Genomic DNA, 9802 nt, shown 5'->3' with positions numbered 1-9802 from the left:
GAATAAATATAAAAAACTAAATATAATATGAAATGTTTGCTTACCACCTGTACACTGAGGATAATAAGCAGATCTATGGGCATTGAAAATATTTACTTACAGAATCTTAAGAAAATATTTTTATTTTCTCCTGTAGTAGCAATAGTGTTGTTTCTTTGCTGTCATTTATTGTTGGGGTTTGTGTGTTTTTGGCAAAATGGTACCCTTGGGCAAGGCATAGGTAGCAGACACATGTTTTTATTAAAGATTTTTGCAAATTCCACCTCGTCTTTTTTTGCAAATTAATTCAAATTATGCAAAACTCTGAGAGTACAGCAGTAGTAACCAGTGAACTGGAAATGCTTTGGAGAGCGAGCCTGAAGTAGAGCACCAAAAAGCATTAAAGAGTGTCTGATAATAAAACAAATTAGGCAGAGGGAGAATGCAGGAGGCAGCAGGAGGCTCATAGCACGCACGTGCGGTAAAGGCAGCAAAAGGCAAGTGCCACCAAGATGGAAACTGGATGTGCCCTAGAGTATAGAAGTGCCAGAAGACTGAAGAGCCATCTCCAAGAATCGGAAAGCACAACTGACATCAGGACTGACATCAGGTAACTCCGATCTGAGTTGGAAACCAGATCAAGGTCCTCTTTCTTTCACCAATACTGACCCGCACAGCATTATTTGCTTTCTTCTTTGAAGAAGGGCTGAATTACTTAGAATATTTCTGGCCGACCACTGTTGCACCTAAATAGTCTAAAATTACTTGTGTGAGGACCAAGGATCTTCACAGTTTCCTGATGATGCAAAATTACTCATGGTAAGCAAAACAAAAGCTGACTGAGCAGTTGTAGAAGGACCTGGTAACAGTAGTGAGTGTTAGGGCAATGACACAGTGGCTGAAAGTCTATGTCAATAACTGCAAACTAATGTAAACAGTAATGAAAATAACCCTAGCTAAACATACATAATAATGGGCTCTAAATTAGCCTTTATCATTTGGAGTCATTGTGAGTAGTTTTCTGCAAACATTAGCTTGCTACTCAGCAGTAGTCCAAAAGGCAAACAATGTTAGAAATTACTCCAAAAGCAGCCGAGAACAAAGCAGAAGAACTCGATTACATCGCTCTGTAAATCTCTGGTGCACTTGAGTGCTGCATACAGTTCCAGTTCCTTCGTATGAATATGTGGAACTAGAAAATGCATGTATGCAGCTGAAAGAATATATGCAGAGGTATGGGAACACATCCATGTGAGGAGATAATTTCTAGCTGGAGAACAGACTGAGAAAGGATTGTCTTCCGATCTGCAAAATCCAAAACGATACGTAGGAGGCCGACAGGAAACAATCACGCGCTGTTTGCCATCACATAAGACTTCAGGGAGACTCAGTAAATGATCTGGCAGCAGGTTTAAAACAACAACTGGGAAGAACTTTTCCATGCAAAGTGTTACTAAATCAGATAGCTTGCTGCTATACAACACTGTGGAGCTGAAGAGACAGATGTTTTTAAGCAGGGATTATACAAATGAAAGAAGGATAGCTGTAGCTATTAAGCACAACAATTTCCTTTCCAGTTTCTGCTTAAAAGGTGCCTGCCCGTTGCATGCTGAAAGTTGCCCAAGAAAGGACGCTTTATCTGCCCTGTTTCAATGCTCTCGCCGACCATCGGTTTCCAGTCACTGTGGAGAGCAGGACACCAGATTAAATGGATCTTTACACTGGTCCTGTACAGCTATTCAGATGGTTGATTCTTTTCTTTCTGCTCGGTTAGGTGTGAGAAACCAAGGACAAGGACTATGTCTAGGTATGAAAGCATACTCCTGCGTTTCCCCATCTTCCCTGGGAGTAAAATCAGACTCTTAGTTCTTGATCTTCCCATTTGGGTGTTTTTCCATTCCCCTGAAAAGAAATTAGAAAAACTGTTCTGATCTTCTCAACATTTTACTCTTCAGTTTTAGTAGTGACAATCCATATGCACTGGTCTATTCATTTCAGCACCATTTTTTGCTCCTCTTTATACAAGGTGGGGGCAGAACATAGCAAGATAAATCCTGAAGCGCAACAACATAAGATATGCATAGAATATAATGAAAATACTTTCCATATTCAGAGATCATCACAGGAATAAAATCTAAACCATTCTTGGAGATCCTGGAACAGAAAGGGATAATAATTTCTTCTCATTGAAGAAACTGGAAAGGGAAGTCGAAACACCCAGGGATGCTTTAAAACTCAAATGACAGGTAAACATCATACATAAAACTTATAAATTGTGGTTATCTATTAAGAATATCCCTATTAAATACAAGAAACTAGAAATCTGAAAAGCAAATCTGAAATGCAGTTTGTCAGAACTCCAAGAATCCCTGAAGACAAACATATGATAAATCAGCTGGAGTGGTTCAATCTCACATAAACAAAATCTGTACAGTTGATACTCTGTATAGCTAGCTATCTCCACTCAAAGATAAGGAAAAGAGTTTGCTTCATACTTGATTTCAGCAATGGATAGATAGTAGTCCCATGGCCTCATCTTCAGCAGAATGCATATGATTTCTTTACTGCGTAGATTGCAAAACCAAAGCAGTATAAACACTTTAAGCTATGCATTGTAAACAACAACAACAAAAAAAGAAATCTCTGGTTGGAAAGGTTGTTACTACAACCCTTATAACCCTGCTGGTTATTACCACCACTCTAGAATAGAAACTAGACTAAGTTCTTTCAAACTTCAATATTTAAGACCTTTCTCTCAATACCTCCCCTAGAATAGCTTTAAAAAGGGTCACAGTGGTACAGTTTTCTCTGCACACTGAGAACCACCTAATGTATTTTTCCAAAGCAACAACAGAGATTACCCTGTTGCAAACAGTTTCAGATGGCCTCCAGGATAAAATTCCAAGAATGTTGTTATAATCGGGCATTGAGGCTGTCTTTGTATCCTTGTCCTTTAAGCAGGCAAAGGAAAAAACCTAGTGTGATACCTGTTTACGGATAATCTGTGTCCAAAATTCCAGCAATAATTTTAAGTTGCTAAGCTGATATGTTGTCATGGAGAAGAAAGGCAGCAAATTTTAGTGTCCCCCAGCATTATTATAATAGCAGTGAACTCTGAATAGAAGTTAATTCTGTGGACCTGATTAAAAGTTAAAAACATCAGTGGGTCAAGACATACAGTGCATGTTTTCCACATGCCATTGCCTTTGATTTTGTTTTACTGATTAAATATAACTTGACTCCTGCTATCCTTAGATGTAACAGACACATTAGGAGGGGGATTTAGTGTGCCCAGGATGAGGACAATCAAAATTCTGATACTTAAAATAACTTTCAGCAATCTTACAATTTTGTTTGTGAAGTTGCTTATAGTTTCAATTTCAGACAATATTTCCAGCATATATTTGCATTTCCAATACAGTTTTGACGTCCACATACCTGAATATGCTCTGCTAACGTTGTCCTGTGTTTCTTAAAGTGACATCTGAAAAAGTTACTCATTAGCACTTTCCAAAGACAGAACTTGGTCAGAAGAGTTGGAAGAATTCCCAGGGTATCTTCTGTACTCCCATGCTCAAGATTTGTAAACACTTTCTCTAAATATAGAGTAGGGTCTGGTCAGCAGTTAAGTCTTCAGTCTTAGCAAGGTCCTGTAGATATTGTGTGTTAACATTATATTTGAACGCTTCACACTTCATGCTGGGGAAAGCCCCACCTTCCCAAGCCCCACAGAGTTTGCAGACATTCAAGAAAAATTCATCAGAGAACTAAGGTTTGGGAGCAGGCAGATGCATACTGCTAAAGTAGATGAAATGAAAGTCTTACATCCATATTTAATTAATCTGACAGGGCCATGTGTAGTTCAAAACAACAGCCCCACCGTCTATGAGATATGTGGATTGTACAGTACTGAAGCGTTGTTTTCAAGATGTGATTTACGATGTTTACAAAGCACCAAGGCCATAAAGGCCATCATCCCTCCAAGCAGCTCCTCTTCAAAGCTTCCTTTAAAGCATATATAACCAAGCGGAGCAAGCAGCTGAACCGTGTTTTGTGTTACATTCAGCAGCACACTTCTCTTCGCTCCCGTACCCAGCAGAGCCGCCTGACGCAGAGCTGCCTCCTTTTGTCTCCACAGCTTCAGCTACCAGAGCCGACTGAAGCATCTGGAACCACCTGGAGTTTTTTGAGTGCAATACAGCATCAGGCCGGCTGCAGGCGGCCTGATCCTGCCTGTAGCCCAAGCTTCTGCTGCTGTGGTTGGCCCTGCCAAAAGCAGAGGCTGTGGACAAGCGACCTGATGCGAATTTGTGCTGCAAGTTGTTCAGTGAACTCAAGGCAGCTGCAGCTGGGGGCGGGCTGTTGGCACGAGGAGGAGGAACAGAACCCCCACGCAGCAGAGGGATGAAGGAGAAATTACCCAACAAGACAAAGGAGCTCAACAGAAAGCACACGTTTGCGAATAACAGATAATCCTGGTGCCATAATATTCACTATGTACATGGTGCATGACAGTCAGCGTATTCTGAAACAACGGAGAAGGAAGACACAGAAGAGTGACGTTACTACAGATTGACGTAAGGGCTTCTATGGTTCATTTGTGATAGACATCCATCCAAAAGATTCCAAATCCCGACACTTGACCTAATATTAAAGCATTTGGCTTCCAGAGTACCCCAGTGCCCTCCAGCTTTTCTGTCTTAAGATACGAATCATTTGGATTATTCTGCTTTTCCCAATATCTGAATTGACTTTCCCTCAGGAACGCCCCCCATGCCTTACCTCTTACGAGACTTTTTCCTATTCTGTTGTCTCCAGGCCAGAACTCCTGTTTTATAATCTTCCTTATTTTTCATTTGTTTTGTCCCTCTTTCCTCTGGTTCGCCTCTTAGTTTCCGCTCATTTTCTCACTCTTAACCTTTTACAGAGAAATTGCAAAAATGCCAAGAAATGGTATAAAGAGGTGTTCTGTATGTGGTGTTTTCAGGTGTCTCACAGGAAATTTTCATACTGGGCATGATAATTTTAAAACTATTTGGCTAATCCCACATTTGCAAAATGATGAAAAGCCTCTGGAACAGCAATAAAAAAAAATCAGAAAGAGACGTGAGACTTGTGCAAGCAAAAATAGATCATTTATATTTCAAAACTGAGAGACTATGAAGAATTTAATGGTTTAAAAAATAATTCAGAGAAAAGATGCAAGCTAAACTAGGATTCTGTTTTCTCTCAATTACCTTTAAATTAATTACTTTAATTTCTTTAAATTATTTTAATTACTATTAAACAATAATTATTAAATTATAGTAAGGTATTTTAAATTGTGCGTTTGAAATTGATACACCTTGAGATAATTCTCCATCCGTGACAAAACCCACAACCTTTAGGTTAAGAAATTCTACCTATAGGTTGATTACCTTAGAAGCGGGTGAAGCTTTCCAAAAGCAGTGTCAATTTTGAGTCACAGCCTCCACCTGCACATCTAGGAGACCAGTGACCTCTGCTGGAAGAGGGGGGATTGCCTCCCAGCGCTGCCGGCTCCGCCAGCACCCTTTGTCCCTTTGCTATAATGATGATAAGTGAACTTAGCATCATTAACGCTCCTTCTTTAATTTATAATTTTTTCTCCAGTTTATTTGGGAGAAAATTTACCAGCACAACGGCAGTTCAAATCTGACATTCTTTGAAAAACTTGAGCAGAATCTTTGACTAAAGTTTTAAGTGAATGTTTATCAAAGAAAGAGAGAAAGTTTAGAATAATGGTATGGTGAGAATATGAAATGAGTAGTTTTCCTGAACTGGACCTGTACACATAGTAACATGCTGTTTTCACCTTCAACAGCTTCCACTTATATATATTTGTTCCTTCTTCTGTCTCTCACAGAATTGAAAGAGTGGAGGTGCCTGGCATTGCAGCCGTTAGATGGTATCTCTGTAGACAGAGCAGAAATAACATGACGGAGTACTCTGGGTCAGAAAAGGGAGCGTTAAGAGGAAGAAAGAGGAAGGATGCAAAGGAAATCCAAATTCCACTGCGCAGTGCAAACCCGGGCTCTGCTCCCACATGAGGTACTCTAGTAGTAGGTTTGTACCACCAAAGAAAAAGGTCTAAAGTAGGAGCCCCAAGACCAGTGAAGGGAACTAATTGCAATCACTGACTCACAGGTCACGTTCTGAATACACAGCCCTCTTGAGAATGGCCTTTAATGATCAGAAATACCCTAATGTAGACATTCAGGCAACATAAGCAAATTAGTATCTTTCTCCTGTTATACAAACAAAAGGCTCCTCTGCTGACCAAGTAGTTATCGCTCAATAAATGGATAAAATAATTTCTACTGGACATCATTTAGCATAATGTAGGAAATCTGGATTACCTCATTTTCAAAAGGTATAAGAGCCCTGGTCAATGCCAACAGAAACTACAGCTGATGAACATAGCTGAAATCCAAGTCACTTACAGACAAGCATACTAAATTCAACTTACCAACATAAAGCACTATTACTGCAAAACAACACACAAAAAACCCTATACAGTTTTAGCCAATTCTCTAACCACCAGCAAAAGGAATATATGTGACACAGTTTTTTCCAGGACAGGAACCTAATGCTCATCCTCACAGCAGACAGAGTTTTTTCTTACCAATGAAATGACCTAGAAAAGCAGCATGCCAGCTACCTATCAGTAGTGCTATATAACAATTTAAACAGGGAGTGGTGAATATCATATCCAATCAAAAATGCTAGGGGATTTGAAAATAGCAAAATGAATTCACACAAAATGGTATTTAGCTGGAGACTAGTACATCAGTGCTTTCAGGAAATACACTGAACTCTAAAGGAGAGCATGTAATGATTTTGCTTTTCAGAATCTTCTAAAAAACATTACCAGAATGCTGCAAATGACTCCATGTGAGTCACCTAATAGACTGATTCAAGAATGGCTAAAAATGAAAAACACTGTCTGCTTGCAGAGTTGCTTCTTAGGGTATCTTGAAGTCTCAGTACTGAAAACAGGGAAATTTCTTTCCTCTGAGTACCAGCGCAATGCTCTTCAGTTCAAGACCTGGCTGAACAAGCAGGCAAGAGAGCTCGTAGCCTGAAGCGGGACTACACACAGAGCACTGATCTTCCATGCTCAGGGGAGCGCAGGGGCCCACTATTCCCACAGACATGCAGTAACAGAAACAGGATTGAGAACAATTAGAAAACAGTACTTTTCTTCCTACTTTGTAACATTACTTCAAGATGTAAAGGGTATCTTTTAACCCTCAGTGTGCGTTGAACGCTCTCTCGTGTAGCTGTTAAGATCATTCTAGCAGATGATTCTTCTTTCCCATCTTGGATGGCCAAGCTCAGACACCCACCACCTCATTTTTGAGTGTTTAACATCCTGGGGATGTTTACATCACCTAAACACACAGGCATCCACCTTCAGTGCCACATTAGACTGGGGATCTTGACATAGGAAAGACTCATGAAAAAGGCCGATTCAATCATGTAAATGAGAAGCTTTTCTTTTTCCGACTGACTATGCAGAGATTCACAGCATTTTACCTGGCACCTAAATAACACACCCACCATTATCCTATACTTCAAAGCACTCTCTTCAGTAAAGACAAAGACAGTAAAGATCTGCACATACACTGAAAAGATGCTTGCGCTGGCACAGCACCTCATCCCTTGTAGGCTGTGTCTTAGCTTACTCCTAACACGCAGATACACCACACCATACACAGCGGTTCAGCAGTATGTGTCAGACCCGCTATACGACCATGGTGTCTGCCATGTTTGCACAGTAGGACTGATGCTTTCTAAAAATATTGGACTCACTGCACATGTACACTGTACAGTTAAGGCTGCAAAGGTGCTGCTTGACAGTTCTGCACTTTGGGATCTATGGCAACCTGGTCAGAATTATTTCCCCTGAGGAAATACCGGAAAGCCCCAAATTCTACTCAAAATTTATGGTCAGGATGGGAAAACAAACAAACAAGAAAACCAAACAAACAGGACTTTTCCAGAGGAACCCCAGAGAAATGGCAACCTCCCTCACAATCTCTGGGCCAGAGTCAAAGATAGGATCCAGTTCTCCAGGCTCAACCATAAATCTGTTTTGTTCACTATGTAATTTCTAACATCTACAACAAATTCAGCAGGAATTTTACAGCTTGCTTTAACCATGCAGCCCTGGTTCTATTTCATTCTTTGTGCTGAATGAAACAACTGCTCTTGGGGAAGAAAGCTGGTGGTGAGTCATCAAGGACTGCAGCGTAACACCTACTAGGGGAGTGGAAAAAAGCGAAAGGAGGTTTCTTAGGCAACCTTTATTCTGCAACTTCCTCACGTTTTGAGCATTTGAAATCTAATATTCTTTTAACAGAAGTAAAAAACCACAAAGCAGTATTATTTAATACACAGTTTCTGTCACTTTAAACTTCTGAACCAATTGCAATGACAGCAATTCTCATATACCCTCTCTAATGCAAAAATATTTTTACTGATACTTCTTTTTATAAAGGGCAGGAAATAAAGAAAAACTAGTTGAATATGGCTGTATCTTGTATTAGAGACCAATTTAGTAAATGCTTTAAAATACTTGCTGCATAAGAAACACGTACACTGCATGTAAATATTACTCTTATTGCATTAATTTGCTAGTAGGTGAAGTCACATCACATTACCAGATGGCTAATCTAGGTTTGTATCCTAGCAGTATTTTCAGACACCTGACTGTAAAGCACTGAATGGTAAAACTTCTAAGTTTTGAGTGCGCATATCTTCCAGTTTAAAAGATTGTATCAAATCCTCTGCTCCCCCCCCCCCCAACCACCAACCAGGGGCATTGCTTTAATGGAGATGTGTCATCTGCTGTTGGAAAACAATGGAGAAAAGTTTCACCTGCAGCTTTCAGCTACTTACAACTGGAGGTATTTCTCAATATCTTCCTGTTTCCTCCTTCTCTTTGAAAAACAAAGAAAACAAGAAAAGGAGGCCATCTGTTGTAGGCAAAAACATAGTTTAAACAGACACAAGACAAAACCACTAATTATAAAGTGCTGTGCTTCTGCACATTCACTATTGAGATTGGGAAAGTCAGGGGCTTGGAGCACCAGAAAGGAGGCTGCAAGGAAGGCTTCCTGGTAAGAAGTAGCATTCCTGGAAAGAATAAGGGGCTGGAGAAGCAGAAGGTGAGAATCATGGAAAGGGGGGGATCATCTTGGAGCTCAGTGAGCTGCATAGGAACAAATGCCAAAGGCTGCCCAGGGACACTGGCCAGCGGGACGCGAGCCTAGTGACTGAGCAGCTGCACAGCACAAATGCATCCGTCTGCCCAACCCTCCTCCCAGCAGCGATCTCCCTGCTGGGAAGGGAATCTGAGGCTAAGTGAACCCAACACTGCTGGCGGGGAGGGGAGAAAAGCAGGTAAGTGCATGAAATTATGAGGTAGGATAAAAGCTCACATCTTGTTGGTTCTTAAATAAACCTCACTATCCAAGTCTACTATGGGCTGTCATTCACTGTCATCCTTGTGACCCAATCACCCTTACCAATGTAAGCAACTCTCCCATCACATTACAACTGTATACACTGGCTGTGTCTACTCTGAAACCCAATTCACTATCCCACGCCTGGTAACTAAGGGAGTAGGACCTGCATTCTCACCTCTATCTTCCTGTGAGCTACGAATTTTTTGGAAGGAAGCCTTTCTGCAGGTGCTCAGAGACAGAGGAAGTTAGAGGATGCTCCACTGTCTCTCCCCACACTGATGATCAAGGGACCAGGACGGGAAACGCTGGGAAGCAAGATGCATCCAAGAGCG

Source organism: Haliaeetus albicilla, chromosome 4, assembly GCF_947461875.1.
Source record: "Haliaeetus albicilla chromosome 4, bHalAlb1.1, whole genome shotgun sequence".
NCBI classification, from domain to species: Eukaryota; Metazoa; Chordata; class Aves; order Accipitriformes; family Accipitridae; genus Haliaeetus; species Haliaeetus albicilla.
This window is presented reverse-complemented; position numbering follows the sequence as displayed.